The sequence below is a fragment of the Salvelinus sp. IW2-2015 genome, unplaced genomic scaffold, assembly GCF_002910315.2.
Source record: "Salvelinus sp. IW2-2015 unplaced genomic scaffold, ASM291031v2 Un_scaffold16303, whole genome shotgun sequence".
Taxonomy (NCBI): domain Eukaryota; kingdom Metazoa; phylum Chordata; class Actinopteri; order Salmoniformes; family Salmonidae; genus Salvelinus; species Salvelinus sp. IW2-2015.
This window is the reverse complement of record NW_019957529.1, coordinates 125,386-146,112: the sequence shown is the minus strand read 5'-3', so window position 1 is coordinate 146,112 and position 20,727 is coordinate 125,386. Positions and strand designations below refer to the sequence as shown.

General features: G+C 42.0%; 1 protein-coding gene across 3 annotated transcripts in view; it reads right to left on the bottom strand.

The window, feature by feature from the left end:
• The window catches only part of LOC112080388 (phosphatidate phosphatase LPIN2), a 51,000-nt gene extending 30,583 nt beyond the window's left edge, over positions 1-20,417 (bottom strand). For 2 of the 3 annotated variants that reach the window (XM_070442536.1, XM_024146123.2), the window contains exon 1: positions 20,283-20,417. The gene's annotated coding sequence lies outside the window, so the exon portion shown is untranslated. The remainder of the gene's footprint in view (positions 1-20,282) is intronic. The other variant, XM_070442537.1, reaches the window with a different exon arrangement.
• Positions 20,418-20,727: the final 310 nt, after the last annotated feature.

The following is a 20,727-nucleotide window of genomic DNA, read 5'->3' as shown; positions in this document are numbered from 1 at the left end:
CAGGTCATCTGATTAATCAGTATCGGCTTTTTTGGCTCCTCCAATAATCAAGTATCGGTCAACCTCTATTTTGTAAGTAAGATGTTGACATGATCAGTCCAATCAAAGCTACTGTAGATATAACGTGATTTGACGTAATTTTTTATCTGTGACCAATGACCATGAGCCTTTCTTGGATGGGCACTTCTACTGTAACTCTATGGCAGCACCCAAGGGGGCTTGAACATTCTAGCTCTCCCTATAGATTTTTTGGTGACGTAGTGTCCCCATGAGTGAGAACACTGAGCCAATCACGGCGCAACTAGAGCATATTACCAACCCCTACGCTCTGTATTTTCCGCTGACTTCCCCTCCACCACAGAAAGCACTGAGCTAGGCTGAAGCAGATGCATTTTGGAGCTGCCTTACTCAGGAAACCAAAAAAACATTGTTTACAAACTGACACTGTATGTGACTCGTATTAATGCCAAAATAACATGKAAAACAGGCAAACAAGGGAGGGGCTCAACACCSTTTGAATATGACCGGTGTCAGTAAACGTCGGCAAAAAACAACAACCTTCAGTCACCAACGCTGTAGATAACATGACAACAGCCTAACCAGCTCTGCTAGGGCCAGTCAAATGGTCAGAGTGAGGTGTTCTCTGATTTGTGTCTGGAAGTAGCTAGCAAGCTAGCCAACTTTAGCCAGTTGGCTCGGGTGCAGAACACTCGGCTCAACCCTAATCCTCAACCAGAGCTTCCAGTGTGCGCTCTGAACGCTCCAAGAGCGAAATGCTCTGAATTTACTAACGGAACGAAAATCTGACAACTCCCAGAGCACACTCTGGCACTCCACARCCATTATAACCAGCGGCATTACAGAGGCCATCATGGCATATGAACCTAAAATATTGAGTTCTTCATAGCCGACTGGCATAATACTCTGGGCTCATCCATTAACACCAGGTAAAACAAATCAAAATCATACATTCGTTGTTTACCAGTTTGTATAGGCCTAAATGAGGGAGCATAAAGGCATTGAAATATATTAAAAGTTGTAGAGATGGATTGACTGAGTGTACAAAACATTAAGAACACTTGCTCTTTCCATGACATGGACTGACCATGTGAATCCATTGAAAGCTATGATCCCTTATTGAGTGTATATGAAGGGAACAGGTTAAAGTCTCGAGACAATTGAAACATGGATTGTGTACGTGTGCCATTCAGAGGGTGAATGGGAAGACAAAATATTTAAGTGAGGGGTATGGTAGTAAGTGCCAGGCGCACTGGTTTGTGTAAAGAACTGCATGCAACGCAGCTGGGTTTTTCACACTCAACAGTTTCCCGTGTGTATCAAGAATGGTCCACCACCCAAAGAACATAAAGCCAACTTCACACAACTGTGGGAAGCATTGGAGTCAACATTGGCCAGCATCCATGTGGAACGCTTTCGACACCTTGTAGGGTCCATGCTTAGGCGAATTGAGGCCGTTTTGAGGGCAAAAGGGTGGGTGCTCAGTGTATATCTATACTGGGAAGGGAAGTAAAGGGGATACCTAGTCAGTTGCAAAACTGAATGCATTCAACCGAAATGTGTCTTCCGCATTTAACCCAACCCTCTGAATCAGAGGTGCGGGGGGCTGCCTTAATCGATGTCCACGTCATCGGCACCAGGGGAGCAGTTGTTGTTGGGGGTTAACTGCCTTGCTCAAGGGCAAAAACTGCCTTGCCGAATCTGGGATCTAAACCAGTGACCAACGCTGTTAACAGCTAGGCTACCTGTCCCCCACTGTAGGGGCCTGTAAGGTCATATTGTTTTCTGATAATCGCATAATGCTGTCTGTGTAACTCTAATAACCTGATGGCACTTGTGTTGTTGGTAACAACAGCCTCAGCAAATATTTAGTTTTACCTGCTGCCCCATACAGTTTATAGACAAAGGGTTTAGCAGTCCCTCGTGGCTGCAGCCCAGGCACAGATTACTGCTGTCTGCAGCACAGAGGTCAGTTAGGCCTATAGGCGGTGTCTAAAATGGCACCCTAATCCCTACGGGCKCTGGTCAAAAGTAGTGTACTATGTAGAGAACAGTATGCAATTTGGGACGCATTCATAAACAGTGCTACAGTACCACAGAGTTCACTAATAAAAACCAAAAAGCCAACAGTAACAGTGGCACTTAAAAAGCTATTTTGTTTGGGGATGCTTTTGGGCCCATTCATTTACATGTTCCACTGTAGAAGAGTGATTTGATGGATAAAAAACAAATGCATGATGAACACATATATAAAAAGGTACACAGTACAGCGCGCACACACGCAGTAGAGGTCATTGCCAAGGCACAACTCCAAAACAAAATATTTGCGTGTGGTATAGGAGAATGTGTTGAAACTGCCCTCGTTTCATTAACACAAAKGTAGGACACAGAATATAGCAAAATAACATAACTCCACAATAACCATGTTTAAGCACAGGGCCAGATCCAGGCATACGTGACATAAGCGGTCGCTTAGGACAACCCCTGGCAGCTAGAGGGCCCCGACCCCCCCAAAAAAAGTTTAGGAACTCAGTTGGGGTCTCAGCTTACTATTCAGAGTAAGAATAGCATAATACACGAGGAGCAATTTCGAAATTTGGTTGTGCATCAGCAGTTTGTTTGTACAAAAAGTACTGTAATTTCTGAACAGTTKATCCGATGTGGATGAAAATACCACCAAATGAAAGCTGACAGTCTGCACTTAAACCCCACAGTCATTGTATCATTTTAAATCTAAAGAGCTGGAGTACAAACCCAAAACAACAACAAAATTGTCACTTTTCCAATAGTTTCCAATTTACTCTAAAGCACTCTACAGAGTAAGGGGGAGACTCACCTCATCCACCACCAATGTGCAGCACCTACCTGGGTGATGTACGTCCACCATTTTTGAACAAGAACGCTCACCACACATCAGCTATCAGATGGAGTGGTGAGGAGTGATATGCCAATTAGGAATGAGGGGGATGATTTGGTGGTCATGATGGAATGGGGCCAGGTTGGGAATTTAGCCATGACACTGGGATTAACACCCCTAACTCTTACGATAAGTGTCATGGGATTTTTTATGACCACAGAGAGTTAGGACACCCATTTAACGTCTCATCCGAAAGACAGCACCCTACGCAGGGCAAAGTCCTTAGACCAGAGGGAAGAGTGCCCCCTACAACCCTCCAACACCCTGGTCTACCATCCAGGGATKGACCAGGATCAACCCTGCTTAGCTTCAGAGGCAAGCCAGCAGTGGTATGCACGGTGGTATGTTGCTGACATGTCAGCTAGGCTTGAGCGGTATACTGTATATACCGTATACCGGGGTATTAGGAAATAGCCACAGGATGGTTTTTCAATACCGTCAAATCAAATTTTATTGGTCACATACACATGGTTAGCAGATGTTAGTGTGAGCGTAGTGAAACGCTTGTGCTTCTAGTTCCGACAGTGCAGTAATATCGAACAACTACCTAATACACACAAATCGAAGTAAAGGGATGGAATAAGAATATGTACATAAGTATATGGATGAGCGATGACCGAGCGGCATAGGCAAGATGCAATAGATGGTATAGAATASAGTATATACACATGAGATTATTCATGTTTACATATCTTGCATTACTCAAGTGACATTATTAAAGTGACTAGTGATCCATTTATTGAAGTGGCCAATGATTTTGAGTCTGTATGTAGGCWGCWGCCTACATACAGTCTGATGGCCTTGAGATAGAATCTGTCTCTCGGTCCCAGCTTTGATGCACCTGTACTGACCTCGCTTTCTGGATGGTAGCGGGGTGAACAGGCAGTGGCTCGGGGGGTGGTTGTCCTTGATGATCTTTTTGGCCTTCCTGTGCCATTAGGTGCTGTAAGTGTCCTGGAGGGCAGGTAGTTTGCCTCTGGTGATGCGTTGTGCAGACTGCACCACCCTCTGGAGAGCCTTGCGGTTGTGGGCGGTGCAGTTTCCGTACCAGGCGGTGATACAGCCCGACAGGATGCTCTCAATTGCGCATCTGTAAAAGTTTGTGAGGGTTTTAGGTGATAAGCCACATTTCTTCAGCCTCCTGAGGTGCCCCACAGTGTCTGTGATGTGTACGCCGAGGAACCTAAAACTTTCCATCTTCTCCACTGCTGTCCCGTCGATGTGGATAGGGGGGCGCTCCCTCTGCTGTTTCCTGAAGTCCACGATCATATCATTTGTTTTGTTGAAGTTGAGTGAGAGGTTGTTTTCCTGACACCACACTCCGAGTGCCCTCACTTCCACTTCCTCCCTGTAGTTTGTCTCGTCGTTGTTGGTAATCAAGCCCACTACTGATGTGTCGTCTGCAAACTTGATGATTGAGTTGGAGACGTTCATAGCCACGCAGTCATGGGTGAACGGGGAGAACAGGAGGGGGCTGAGCACGCACCCTTGTGGGGCCTCAGTGTTGAGGATCAGCGAAATGGAAATGTTTCCTACCAATACCACCAACTAAATCTTTGAAGTTTTTCTATAAATGTTAATATTTGTAGCTACTTTTTAAGTAAATACCTGCAGTCAACTTATGCAATATGTTAGAAGATGAAGAACGCAATCTGCTTTATTTCACTTGTCACATTTTCCATTATGAAGCGTACCGTAGTTCCCCAGAACAGTTGAGCCAGTCACGTGTGTGTTTGTAAATAGCACAACTGGAGAAAGAGGGAGCAGGTGAGTCCATCTATGTATTTGTATTTATTAAGGATCCCCAAGGCAGCAGCTACTCTTCCTGGATCCAGCAACATTAAGGCAGTTATATACATGACATTTCAAAACACATTAAGTGTGTTCCCTCAGCCCACTACTCTACTATCACATATCCGCAATACAAAATCCATGTATACGTGTGTAGAGTGCATGTCTTATCATGTGTATGTGTGTGTCTCTTCACAGCCCCCACTGTGCCATAAGGTGTATTTTTATCTGTTTTTCTAAATCCGACTCTACTGCTTGCATCAGTTACTTGATGTGGAATTAGAGTTCAATGTAGCCATGGCTCTATGTAGTACTGTGCGCCTCCCATAGTCTGTTTTTGACTTGGGGATTGTGAAGAGACCTTTGGAGACATGTCTTGTGGGGTAAGCATGGGTGTCCAACTATGTGCTAGTAGTTTAAACAGACACCTCGATGCATTCAGTATGTCAACACTCCTTACAAAAACAAGTAGTGATGAAGTCAATCGCTCATCCACTTTGAACCATGAGAGATTTACATGCATATTATTAATGTGAGCTCTTCGTGTACATTTATGGGCCAGCTGTGCTGCCCTGTTCTGAGCCAATTGTAATTTTCTGAGCTCCCTCTTTGTGGCACCTGACCACACAATTGAACAGTAGTCCAGGTGTGACAAWACTAGGGCTTGTAGGACCTGCCTTTTTGATAGTGTTGTTAAAAAGGCAGAGTAGCGCTTCATTATGGACAGACTTCATCCCATCTTAGCTACTGTTGTATCAACATGTTTTGACCATGACGGTTTACAATCCAAGGCTACTCCAAGCAGTTTAGTCACCTCAACTTGCTCAAGTTCCACATTATTTATTACACGATTTGGTTGAGGTTTAGGGTTTAGTGAATGATTTGTCCCAAATACAATGCTTTTAGTTTTTGAAATATTTAGGACTAACTTATTCCTTGCCACCCATTCTGAAACTAACTGAAACTTTGCTGACGTGTATTGTGCTGCTTAAAGCCAGTGTGTTATGTAGATGACTAGAAAGCCAGTTGCATGTCATTAGTAATGATAGAAAAAAGTAAGGGGCCTAGACAGCTGCCCTGGGGAATTCCAGATTCAACCTGGATTATGTTGGAGAGGCTTCCATTAAAAAACACCCTCTGTGTTCTGTTAGAAAGGTAACTCTTTATCCATAATATAGCAGAGGGTGTAAAGCCATAACACATAAGTGTTTCCATTAGTAGACTATGATCGATAATGTCAAAAGCTGCATTGAAGTCTAACAAAACAACTCCCAATTTTTTTATCATCAATTTATTTCAGCCTATCATGTAAGTGCCATGCTTGTTGAATGTCCTTCCCTATAAGCGTGCTGAAAGTATGTTGTCAATTTGTTTACAGTAAAATAGCATTGTATCTGGTCAAACACAATTTTTTCCAAAAGTTTACTAAGGGTTAGTAACAGGCTGATTGGTCGGCTATGAGCCAGTAAAGGGGGCTTTATTACTATTGGGTAGTCTGAGGGCAAGCCCTGAGGGCACAACCTTTCTAGTAGGCTTAGAATGAAGATATGGGAAATAGGAGTGGCAATATCATCCACTACTATTGACACGGGTCACGTTATATTGAACGTTCTTTTTGCTTCAATAGAGTGATCAGGGACGTGCAACTATAGTTTTCCTTCACAGAAAATACATTTGTGCAACACATTCAACAGAAAATAGCTTCATTTTCATCAGATGACAACAGAACTGCAACGCTACAATGAAAAAGCACAGTCGTTTTTGCAAAAACTATGCATGGCCATCATATTTCTGTTTATCCTAGAAAGAATGTAACCAGCTACATTTCCKAAAAAAATTCTCAAAGTTAATCTTGCATTTTACTGGAGAAAAGTAGGCTGGCTATACTGAGAAAAGTACTGGTGAAAAGGAGCAACACATCAGTCAGACTGCGGTCTGCTGATAGAATGCCGTTCGCAAATTCTCAATKGAGTGGAGTGCAACTGAAGCACAAAATGAGTTTGATCCAAGCAGAAATTACAATAAGAAGCATTTTTTACAAAACGCAGTAAGATACCGTATTTATGAGTTTTATATTTTTCCGCTACCGCGACCCCTAAATTTAACTTCCTAGTTATCTAAGTAAGTGGCTGAATTAATAAGGTAATGGGGAATCATATTCTGTTGGCTTTCTGCGGTGTTTGAGAAGTCAAAGCCCTTTGGACGAGATGTCTGTACAGCTGCCARTGCTATATTTTGCTCCTCCCCCATATTCACTGAGCAGAGAAGGCAGGCCGGTTGCCCTAGCAACTCCAGACTCCACACAAACACAGTGTGTACACGTGCACAATGTCTCTCATTCACAATCACTTGTAAATGTTCAAAGTCACCAAAAATGACATTCGGTATTTCCTACCTATATAGGTATAATTTTATGAGCTGGACCCGCCTGTCTTTGCAACAAAAAAAAACATCAACAAAAACATGTTTGCGAATGTTAGCATATTTTGCTAGCAGCCTCCATGGAAATTTGCTATTACTTGTGCTAATTTTATTAGCATTCTGGTAATTGTGTTTTTTTGCCGCCCCCTTGTGTACTAAGCCGATAATACTGTAAATCCCGTGATATGAAAATCTGGATACTGCCCGACCCTAATGTCAGCCACAAAAAACAATTGTGTTTTTTTTTTCAATTGGATTTAATTTTTTACATTTAATGAAACCAAATATCTGATTCAATGCCATCTGTTCTATTTTACTATTAAAACAAGTCTATATTTCAAGTTACAACCTATTTCTTTCAACACTGCTCTTAAATTCCCCTTTGGTTAAAGGCCCAATGCAGAACATTTTATATCAATATCAAATCATTTCTGGGTAACAATGAAGAAACTTACTGTAATAGTTTCCATTAAAATTGACAAAAAAATAGCTTCTAAGCAAAAAAATATTTCTCCAAAAATAATTTTGTTAGGACTGTCTGGGAGTGGTCTTTGTTAGGACTAGCTGTTATTGGCAGACACATTTGGAACTCTGTTATTGTTCTATTCACCAATTTCCTACCTGGTGATGTCGCCAGGCAAGCGAAACACCCGGCCATGCAAACAGGCTGATTAGAAGGTCCTGTGTACATTGTATTTTTAAAAGGCAACTATCAGGAAATGACACTGATATTTTTTCCTCTCACACTTTTTACAGTGTTAGTTTCATTAGCTATTGTACAATATGATTAAAAAAAACGACATTACATTTTTGGGGGACCGAAATGGGCATTTAAACCTAATAAATTAATTAAACTAATGGATAGGTCTATACAAACACATTTTTCATGTTGTACCAAGTAGATTTTTTACTTTGGAATTACCTATCCACATTTTTTCAATTGGGTTACAAACAATTCAATACATTTCCTGTTAAGATATTAAGTTGGTTCCAAAAATGAAATAATGACATCAGACTTATTTAAGACTTACACATTAACTGGTTACAATATTGTAACCAAATCATCAATGGAAGCCTTTCCAGGCTCTTGAGTATCACAGTACATATACAGATAGTGCATCATTTAAGATTCAGTGGTGGCAGTAAACATATAATCATAAAAAATGTAAATAAACAGAACACAATACCTGGAATGACATTCACTCTCACAGGTGGCCAAAAATAAACTGAACGCTATGCCCCTTATAGGCTATGCCTCCAACTCTTCTGATAGGCTGRCGCCGCTACATTGCACCCACCGCTATGTGACGCGAATGCACATGAGGTGTTACAAGCAATTTAGAAGATTTCATTCAATAAAAACAAAATAAAATCACACTGATCTGTCAAATTCGTTATTTGATTTCAGACAAATTTAATAGAATAGGTTGAACGAACCAAAGCCTAATTTTGGATCATACCAATCAGAAAAAGCACTTCAGATGAACAACAGTGCCGTCCCACTTTTTACAGTGCATGTCAGAATTCTGGAGGATTCAATTGGCTACACATCTGCTAGGTCAGAGACCTGCATGTACTAGTAGAATGCCTAGGGTTTCAAAATTCTGGGAACATTCAATAAATTCCCCGTTTTTTTCAGAAATCAGTGAGTAGAATTTCAGTAAAGCAGACATCAAATTAAGTTTGACGAGTAAAGTAACAAAAAATGTCATGCACACACAGAAGGAAGCCACTACATACTCTTGCTGAGCTCAGCTTATGTGAACTACAGAATGGCAAGACCAGACAACAGAGACTGTAAAAAAAAAATGATTTAACTAGGCAAGCCAGTTAAGAATAAATTCTTATTTACAATGATGGCCTACCAAAAGGCCTCCTGCAGGGACGGGGGCCTGGGATTAAAATATATATATAAATAAATAAATAAATAAATAAAGGACAAAACACACATCACAACAAGAGAGACAACACAACCTAAAACAACAACATAGCAAGGCAGCAACATGACAACACAACATGGTAGCAATACAACATGGTAGCAGCACAAAACATGGTACAAACATTTTAAATGTGTCACTTGCATGTGGAGGTATTTTTCTATCTGTGAGGCATTGCAACCATGGGACTGTATCCTATTTTGTGGATCAGAATAATCTGAGGTATGTTGCTGTCAACATCAATAAGCTCCTTCCAGAGTATCCTATTGGTGCTTGATGGTGTATTCAACAAAACATAAATGCTCTTCTTACCTGTTATCATCCTAGACTCTCTGGCCACTAGGGTGATTAGAGAGAATCTTGGGTGGCGGTTATCGTTTTTACAAGCTTACAGTACAAATCGGTCTTTCCCTGTCTACTGCTGGCACATTCTTCTACTGCTCCAAGTCCAAGTGCCCAGCAATGTGCTTTGCAAAGATTGTGCGTTCAGTACTGCCAATTGAATGGCAAAACACACTATCACGCGTTGGTAATAGTTAAAGCCACATTCTGTAAGATGTGCACAACATCAAAGAGTGGGCCACCAACAATAATGTAAACAATAGACTATAGAGCAAATGCATCCCATGACATTTCATTTTCAAATGGAAATAGCACTTTACAGAACGTACAACAGATTAGGAGCACCTATCTAAAATTMAGTTGCACCCCACTTTGCCCTCAAAACAGCCTCAATTTGTCAGGCCATGGATGTTGGCCCATGTTGACTCCAATGCTTCCCACAGTTGTGTCAAGTTGGCTAGATGTCCTTTGGGTGGTGGCCCATTCACATGGGAAACTGCAAAGTAGCAGTTCTTGACACTCAACCTACTACCAAACTCTGTTCAAAAGGCACTTAAATATTTTGTCTTGCCCATTCAGCCTCTGAATGGCAACCATACCCAATCCATGTCTCAATTGTCTCAAGGCGTCTTTAACTTGTCTCCTCCCCTTCATCTACACTGATTAAAGTGGATTTAACAGGTGACAGGCTCATAGCTTTCATCTGGATTCACATGGTCAGTCTGTCATGGAAAGAGCAGAGGTGTGTTCGAATACTCATACTAACCACACTATTAGTGACGTAAATTGAGTATGTAGTATGCTTAGTAGTCATAGTATGGATATAGTTGCCAAAGGTTCCCGGATGTTGTACTACATTCGCCAAATACGAAGTATACAAGTAATGCACACTATTTCCGTGCTTTTAGGGCACATAATGCAATTCTTCAGAAAATGGGCGTGGCTTCACAGCGTTTTCAAATTTGAAGAAAAGGGCGGAAAATATGTAGCCGAAGTCCGACGAGAGCGGATACAAATTTGTTGCTTTAACTCAACATTATTAAAATGTTGAGTAATGTAATAAAGTAATGACTTCTCAAATAAGTTGCGTTACATGTTATGTTGGCTGACGATTTGTTAGCTACGCTATCCTTGCGAACAGCATAGCATAGCATATCATTACAGCAGTATGTACTGGGTATTTTAGCTACCTACTGTAACGTTAATTGGATATTAATACATCGAACTTGCCAGTATATTTACTTTATGCTAACTACCTACCCAACGTTTATTGACTTGATTATTCACAGCTTAGCTAAGTGGTATAGTGGTTTGAGTGTGTTCGTAAATTCACTCTGGCTATCTAATCCGATTTCAGAGCACTCTCGTCTAACCGTGCCAGAGCACAGAATAACTGATGAATTTACGAACCCTCAACACCCATTGAATATGGCCGGTTTCACTAAACGTCAGCAAAAAAGCATAATTAAATTATTGCCAGCAGCACATTTACAGTCACCAATGCTCTGGATAGCATGAAAGCTGCCTAACCAGCTCTGCTAAGGCAAGTAAAATGGTCAGAGTGAGGTGTTCTCTCATTTGTGTCTGGAAGTAGCTAGCAAGTTAGCTTGGGTGCTTGACTGCCGTTGAGAGGTCAGAACACTCGGATCAACCCTACTCCTCGGCCAGAGCATCCAGTGTGCGCACTGAACACTCCGAGAGCGAAACACTGAATTTACGAACGGACAATCTGACAACGCCATGAATTTACAAACGCCCAGAGCGCACTCCACATTAAATTTACGAACACACCCGAAGTCTAGCTAGTAATTTGTTATGCTAACAAGCTAGCAAGAGGTTCCATAGCAACAGCATCAACTTCCAGTAGACAGGTGAAGAGCTAGTACGATCAACTGAAAGGATACAGTGCGTTTACAGTATACTAAAATGAACTAATATTATGTAGTATATACTCATTAAGTATGTAGTATACAGTATGTTAGTATGGGTATTCGAACACAGCTCAGGTGTTCCTAATGTTTTCTACACTCAATGTATATCATGCTGCATCTGTAATGTTCAAGGAATGACATTCATGAGAGCAACATTACTTTGATTTGAAGCCATATAATTTGTTTACAAAGTATCTAATGAAAACAATAACATAAAACAATCAAGTATTATATGTCCTTAGTATTTATGACAAGATCTTATTCATCAATTCACGGGGTATACTATTCATTAATAAAAATGAGACTGTGGAAATCTTAAGGTTACTTGCGTTTTCTGATATTACGAGTGAGATCTCTCACTGTGGGATTTACCAGTGTCCACATTGGCAGTTTGAAGTGACTCAAATCATATTTATTTGCTTATCCGATTCTAATCTGTTKTTTTTCTTGAATAGCCAAAAAGCACATGGAATCGGATATTTCAAGCCACATTTAAAACCACTTTCGTAGGTGGTTTGAAGTCTGATACAAATCTGATTCCTGGCCATGTGACTTGTGTCTGAACGGTCAAATCTGATCTATTTGCCCTCGTGGTTTTTAGACTGTTATTCAGCATATCTTGTTGCTTGCTAGCTACTCTGTTGACAGTTTGACAAGAACATGTGGTACCTAACTAGCTTGTTAATCGTTTACAAACAAATTTGTGAATGCGCTAGAAAGCAAAACAGCTACCTAGCTAGCTTGTTGACTTTTGTAGCTTGCCAAAAGGACTGAAAGTTGGATCATCGTATCCTTTGAGGCTTTAAAAAAAGTGTTCTTACACTATGATTTTGAACATTCAAAGCAACTGGGAAATGTCCATGGCAGGCATTGTTGTCACCTTAGCTTGCTACATTAGAAAGGGGGATACCTAGTCAGTTGTACAACTGAATGCATTCAACTGAAATGTGTCTTCCGCATTTAACCCAACCACCTGTCAATCAGATAGTCATAATCGACATCCACGTCTTCGCCGCCCGGGGAACCAGTGGGTTAACTGCCTCGCTCAGGGACGGATGACAGATTTTTACCTTGTCAGCTGGGTATTCGCTCCAGCAACCTTTCGGCCCAACACTCTAACCACTATGCTACCACCACCAATAATCAGCCTACACTGTACACCAATGCACACACACCCGCCGTTACTACGACAACTAGTGTAGCCTTGTCAGCAAAWGACAAGTCTGAACACACAAATCCGATTTGGTCACTTGTAACTTGCTGTTTGGACAGTCAATAGTCCGAAACAGATTTGCAAAACAGAACTGATTTGAGCATTAAGGCCTGCAGTGTGAACAAGGCTTAAGTAACTCAAATAACTAAATCATACACATCTGTCAGAGACAGACAGGTCAAGTGGCAAATGAAGGAGCCCCTCCTCTCATACTAAAGCAACACTAGCGTGCCCTCTGGTCATTCTCAATCATGCCGGACTTCCTCTCACTCTTGCGAGTAGGTTAATGTGGGGAGATATTGCACTCATATCAGAGAACCGGGGTTACGCAAGTAAACTTAAGTTCTCTTTCAATTATTTGTTTCAATATCTCACCGTGCGACATGGCCAACTCCCATATCGGACATGCTCTCCGAAGCCAGGCAGTTACAACTATCAACCCTCAGAGGCCCAGACATTGAGGACAGCATGCGCCAAAGACGCAGTGACATCTAGCCGGTAGTACCTCATAATAGTATGAGGGGATGCCCAACAAGCCATATCACAAACCTCCTTTAAGAAGATGCCATTAAAAGTGCCCAAGAGGTAGCTATAATTCTGGTTGAGTGAGCCCTCAGGCCTTGTAACCCCTTAATATTATAGGCAAATGTACTAGACACAAACGGTGGAGTCGCTCCTCTTCCGAAGAAGGGAAAGGCAGCAGGTGGAATGCCATAATCTCCAAGGCAACACAATTGTAATTGCCGCTGACCTTAGCTTGTTGCACAACCCCACCTTTATGCCTAACTTTGGAAAAGCCCTGGGCAAACTATAGTTCACTCACTCGCTTTGCAGATGTAAGGGAGACCAGTAAAGCGGTCTTAAAGGAGAGATACAGTGCCTTAAGAAAGTATTCACACCCCTTGACTTTTCCAAAWTTTGTTGTGTTACAAAGTGGGATTAAATGGATTTAACTGTCATTTTTGGTCAATGATGTACACAAAATACTCTGTCAAAATGGAAGAAAAATTCAAACATTTTTTTTTTTTTTTATGTATGACAATTAAAGCTAATTAATATTTTGGGGTAAGTCTAAGAGTTATGCACACCTGGATTATACAATATTGGCATTATTCTTTGAAATAATTTTCAAGCTCTGTCAAGTGGGTTATTTATCATTGCTAGAAAGCCATTTTCAAGTCTTATAATACAGTTTCAGCGATTTAAGTCAAAACTGTAACTAGGCCACTCAGGAAAATTCTATATCATCTTGGTAAGAACTTCAGTGTAGATTTGTGTCTTAGGTTATTATCCTGCATAAAGGTGAATTCATCTCCATGTGCGTTGGAAGGAAGACAACCAGGTTTTCCTCTAGATTATGCTGTGTTAAGTTTCTAGGATAGGGGCAGCATTTTCACGTTGGATGAAAAGTGTGCCAGAGTAAACTGCCTCCTACTCAGTCCCAGATGCTAATATATGCCATATTATTATTAGTATTGGATAGAAAACACTCTGAAGTTTCTAAAAATTGTTTGAATGCATTCTGTGACTATAACAGAACTTATTTGGCAGGCAAAACCCAGAGGACAAACCATTCAGATTTTTTATTGAGGTCACTCTTTTCAATGGGTTTTCATTGGGAATCCAGATTTCTAAGYGACCTTCCTGCAGTTCCTATCGCTTCCACTGGATGTCAACAGTCTTTAGAAATTGGTTGAGGTTTATCCTTTGAGAAATGAAGTAGCCARGTTCAGAATGAGGCTCCAGTGAAGTGTACTGTTTGTTAGAGGCGCGTGACCAGAAAGCATGCTACACATTGTTTTCCTCCGGTATTGAACACAGATCATCCCGTCTTAAATTTTATCGATTATTTACGTAAAAAAAATACCTAAAGTTGTTTTACAAAAGTAGATTGAAATGTTTGGACAAAGCTTACAGGTAACTTGAGATATTTTGTAGTCACGTTGTGCAAGTTGGAACCGGTGTTTTTCTGGATCAAAGGCGCCAAATAAATGGACATTTTGGATATATAATCGACGGAATTAATCGAACAAAAGGACCATTTGTGATGTTTATGGGACATATTGGAGTGCCAACAGAAGAAGCTCGTCAAAGGTAAGGCATGAATTATATCTTTCTTTCTGCGTTTTGTGTCGCGCCGGGAGGGTTGAAATATGATGGTCTGTGATTGTTAGCTGGGGTACTATCCTCAGATAATAGCATTGTTTGCTTTCGCCGTAAAGCATTTTTTAAATCTGACACGTTGGCTGGATTCACAACAAGTGTAGCTTTAATTTGGTATATTGAATGTGTGATTTCATTAAAGTTGAATTTTTATAGTAATTTATTTGAATTTGGCGCTCTGCATTTTCACTGGATGTTGGCCAGGTGGGACGCTACCGTCCCACATATCCCAGAGAGGGTTAAGGCTGCTTTGAAATAGCCTCAAGCAAGACTAAAGGCTTGGAATCTGGACGTAAGCGAAACACCCCATTCATGAAACTACACAACAAGGGGTCAATGTCCATTTGGAAGACCCATTTGCAACCAAGCTTTAACTTCCTCACTGATGTCTTGAGATGTTGCTTCAATATATCCACATAATTTTCCTTCCTCATGATGTCATCTATTTTGTGAAGTGCACCACTCCCTCCTGCAGCAAAGCACCCCCACAACATGATGCTGCCACCCCCGTGCTTCACGGTTGGGATGGTGTTTTTCGGCTTGCAAGCATCCCCCTTTTTCCTCCAAACATAACAATGGTCATTATGGCCAAACAGTTCCATTTTTGTTTCATCAGACCAGAGGACATTTCTCCAAAAAGTACGATCTTTGTCCCCATGTGCAGTTGCAAACCGTAGTCTGGCTTTTTTATGGCGGTTTTGGAGCAGTGGCTTCTTCGTTGCTGAGCGGTCTTTCAGGTTATGTCGATATAGGACTCGTTTTACTGTGGATATAGATACTTTTGCACCTGTTTCCTCCAGCATCTTCACAAGGTCCTATGCTGTTGTTCTGGAATTGATTCGCACTTTTCGCACCAAAGTACYTTCATCTCTAGGAGACAGTCCACGTCTCCTTCCTGAGCAGATTGACGGCTACGTGGAAATTGCTCCCAAGGATGAACCAGACTTGTAGAGGTCTACACTATTTTTCCTGAGGTCTTGGCTGATTTCTTTTGATTTTCCCATGATGTCAAGCAAAAAGGCAGAGTTTGAAGGTAGGCCTTGAAATACATCCACGGGTACACCTCCAATTGACTCAAATGATGTCAATTAYCCTATCAGAAGCTTCTAAAGCCATGACATKATTTTCTGGAATTTTCCAAGCTGTTTAAAGGCACAGTCAACATAGRGTATGTAAACTTCTGACCCACTGGAATTGTGATACAGTGAATAATAAGTGAAATAATCTGTCTGTAAACAATTGTTGGYAAAAATCCTTGTGTCGTGCACAAAGTAGATGTCCTAACCGACTTGCCAAAACTATAGTTTGTTAACAAGAAATTTGTGGAGTGGTTAAAAAAAACGAGTTTTAATGACTCCAACCTAAGTGTATGTAAACTTCCGACTTCAACTGTATCTGAAAATAACCATCCTTTAGGTCGACTGAGGTGAACCAGTTGCCTCAATGAATAGAGCGAGACAGCACGTTGAACATAAGCATACAGAAGCATACAGCATATGTGAACTTCTTCAGATAGCTGTTGAGGACCCATAGGTCTCCTCCCCCMTTTTGGGAACCAGGAATCACCAGGATTAGAAGCCCAAATGGCTCTCTGCCGCTGGTATCGCCCTGATAGTCCCATAAAAGAGAGGAGAATTCCTGCTCTASTATGCAGTCGCGTCACCACTGATTTCAAAATGTTGTTGAAAACAGGTGGTCCCAYAGCAAACTGCAGTCTGTACCCCTTCGTAACCGTCGACAAGACCCAGGGCTGGACTGCAAACGTACGCCAGTTCCCTGCTCTGGTGGCGAGTAGCCTACAGGTTGGTAGACTCTTGCTCACCAGTGGTGCCAAAGGCGATGGCGCGAGTATCGTTTCTATTGTATTTTTGCTTTGTCCTTGGCATGACGCCTGGATACAGCAAACACTTTTTATTGAAAAGGGCAGTGATGACACACTGGAACAGTGCTTGGGGGCGACTGACAATTAGGGCTCTATTCAATCTGTAAAGCTGTAAAGATTCGGCAAAAGAAATGTGCAGGTAATTTCTGATTGAGCCGACATAAGCAGTGTTTACCGTGAATGCAGTCTCCGGTAAAGCGGGAACATTGAAATGTATAGGCAATCCAGCCGTAATGCGGAACTTCTACGATGCAGATTGAATAGAGCTCTTAGTCCTCCTGCCACGGATGATTCAACTAGAGCCAGGTGGAGAGCTGTGGCAAGGAGAGCATTCGGGGGTAGAGTGGATTCCCTCAGTCTTCATTGAGAGCAAAAGTATGAGAATGGATCACTGCACAAAGGGAAGGGCTCTAGGAGCATAGATGTGCCTCTCSCCCATTGTCTTTGCTCCAACCTAGAGGTGGCAGCCCAGAACACGGGGTGAACTGTTGGCTGCGCTTCTCTGCCACAGGGGGCTCTGTTGGCCCCTATTTGGGGATCCAAACTGTAATGTCGATGACTGCTGCGTCACTGGGAGCTTCCCTTGGAAAGCCCTGGTGCCAGCGAATTGCCCTCTCCCTGCCACAGCCTCCTTTTTTATAAGTTCTCACTTCTGCCAAATGGCGCCGACAGCCTYCATGGCACAGCCTTGAATGGTGCCCCCACCCCTGGAGGCTCGGTGGTTGAGTTCTGTGACCACACAGATATCATTCCAAACGTCTGGTTTAGGCCTGCCGATAGTTAGGAGATTATGCATATCTAGCTAATTGGCCTGGTAAGCCGGAAGTAGGGACGTAACGTTCAACGCCCATCCAGAACGGGTGGCAGACGCGTAGACCTTTTGGTAGATGGATGCGGAGCCTCGTTCTGTCTTACCAGGGAGAGAAGTGCCTGTTAGTGACAGGGTACTGGGGTTGAGGTGCCATTGACGCCATTGATGGCTCGACCATCGGTGATTTGCTCCTACATATCCTTGACATTCATGCTGGCAAAAAGTCTGGTTTGAACCCTGCTGGTCAAGCATTTGTCCCAATTGTGTTTAGCTTCCGCCACGCAAGCTTGGGAGAGTTGCTTGCCTTGGACGGTGCGAGAGGGYAGTTTCCTCCCATCGTACCAGTCCCTCTTCAACGGAGGGTGTTAGCAGCAAAATCCCCACAATGGATGCATGATTGGGGGTCGTCGAACACTMCTTCTAAGTCTTCAAGACCCAGGCAGACAACACACAGGGAGTGCGTGTCCTTGCCTGATATGGTTGCTCTGCATGGACACAGATGTGCAGGTGCTGTCTACGACAGACGTGCATGATTGGTTCTTCAAGCTACTTAAGACATTCTGTGAATCCCACAGTGAGGTAAGGGGGGGGGGGGAATTTTACCTGAATARGATTGGAAATTAATGTTGAAAGTTCKATTTTTTATTCTAAAACTGCCAATAAATTGGTTGTTAGTTTCAACTTGTCAAGAGAACAACTTGTAGAAGACAGCCAGCTACATTTTGTATTGTTGCATTTTGCTTCAAGTGGGTCGCCAACGTGGAAAAGTAAACGCAACACTATTTTGTTAATCACTCATATTGATTAGGGATGCACCGATATCCAGTGCAGTTATCTACCCACCTCGTTCCTTTCTTTTAGCATGTGCATGTAGTAAGTACACCAGCATGCTTTCAGGATACGTGTCTTTTCAGATTGCTCAATGATTGTTTAGTTGTGGACACTACATCACCGCACTCACTCTCTTACTCTTGGTCCTCATCTTTGTAAGTCATCTTGAATTTGCACCTGTGTGTTTTATCAGTTTCTTTATGAAAATATTTTGCAAACTCCATGGCAGTAGCTAAAGATAGGGGCTATAGCAGTGTAACAGTATAGCTTCCGTCCCTCTCCTCGCCTCTCCCTGGGCTCGAACCAGGGACCCTCTGCACACATCGACAACAGTCTCCCACAAAGCATCGTTACCTATCGCTCCACAAAAGCCGCGGCCATTGCAGAGCAAGGGAAACAACTACTTCAAGGTCTCCGAGCGAGTGACGTCACCGATTGAAACGCTATTAGCGCACACCCCGCTAACTAGCTAGCCATTTCACACCAGTTACAGCAGCAAAAAGTAGACTACAAATGCATGCTGGGCCAGGCATGCCCTGGGCTCTTGAAGTGACCGCTACTGGAGCGAAATTGGAGTGGGCGAGAAGGCTAATGATGCTCCAGCCTTTGGGAATCTCGCACCGTGCTCCAGTCAAATTGGGCACGCTCCACTCCTCGCTCTGCTCACATACTCTGGGTAGAAGAGAATTAGCTAAAGACAGTGGTCTAGATTTTAGGAGGCTGCAGAAACGGGGAAGAAACAAATCAGTTGCTTTGTTATTTAACTTAAAACTAATCACGACCCGACATAGTATATTAACACCGACAAGGGTTGGCTGTTAATTGACTCTCAAATCCATGTATCGGTGTGAGGCAAGTGACTTATAGAGAGCCAGCCCTGACTTCTCCGTGCCATTGGAGTTCGAAAATGAGAGCAAGAGTTCAAAGTCCTACAACCTCCAGCACAGTATGACAACATCAACAGTACAAAACCAAAGATATTAAACTGTTTTAAGCAATTGATCTTGTGTCATTGGCTATAAAGTTGTATATTAACATCACCAATCTGAGGTTAAAAGGATGTGTAACCCCCCCAATTCGAGGAGGTCAAAACATGAGTTTGTGTAAGTAGTAACACATCCTGTCCACATCAAGGAAAGTAGCATAATATAAATGAATTCTAATAGTTTACCTAATTTCCGTTTATGTGACAAAACAAGCGTAGATGATTCTACAAGTGTAGAGAATCATTGTACCATCGAAACCYCTGTGAAATATATTTTRAATAACCGAAAGTAAAAAAGACAAAAACTACTGGAAGCATAGAAAAAGAGCACATATTACACATCTAACGKTTCTTAGACATGCTTTCAATGAGAATGACATATAGAATTCTCATTTCTATTTGAATTTTGTCGGGTCYCCCAAAATGTTACATATTGCAGTTCTTTAAAGAATGATGGCAAAAAAAATCAATATTTTAATCTAGGGTTATAGTAAATGAAGCAAATCCACAGATTATTGGAACAATCACATATTGATCGCTAGTTTAACCATTTTGAGAGACTAAAAATGCTCGTATTCACAATTGAAACTGGAGCTCTAGAAATAGTTTCCATAGTGACTGTGCAGCAGCACATTATTTTGCCCTCCCTACTCTGAGTAAGACTGTGTGATATTTAGCTGTGGTTATATTCACATTTTCTGAAATGACGTTATGGCCACTCTTTACACTTTATGCGTCAGGACAGACAAAAGACAAGCCTACCCTAACCTYCACATATGCTTAAATATATGTATGTATATTAAATTAGCCAACAATTTAGAACTACAAGAGCGAAAGCTAACAGAAGCTGGTCGTCAGAATTCCTTAAAAAAAAACATTTCCTTATAGCTTCATACAGTAGCCTAAAGCCGATACTGTGTTGCCCTACATAGCCCAGTCATACGTGAGCTTCACACCAAAGGCTCTATGAAAAACCTGCCGTTTCTCAGAAAACTGGAGCTTATGAACTTCACCGGCGAGAGTAGTTCTTGTATACTTACCGTTAGCAGACAGTCATTTGCCAGCCGGTATCCCTTATTTGTCACGGTCGTATCTCCTCAATAACCGCAGTTCACTTCAGCTCGACATTGAATCGTCTCGCGGCACTATGATCTGACCATGTGACCAGGTAAACCGCTCTTCCACGTGATACAATYTTATAGTCAAAGATGATGGATAAATAAAGATGTCCCACTCAGTCRGTTTAACATTTAAAAAACTGTCAGTTCCGGRCTGCTTAACGGGGTGGCTCTCCCATAGGCAACAATGTATTACAGCTGGGTCAGGTCCGTCAAATACAGTCATTGGTCTGGTCTGTTTGACACTGGGCACATACTTCAATTCAACGTCTATTCRAAGTTGGTTCTACGGAAACAACGTTGARTCAACCAGTGTGTGCCGAATGTYTTACTTCATTGACTGTATATGAATCAGAAAAACGAGGGA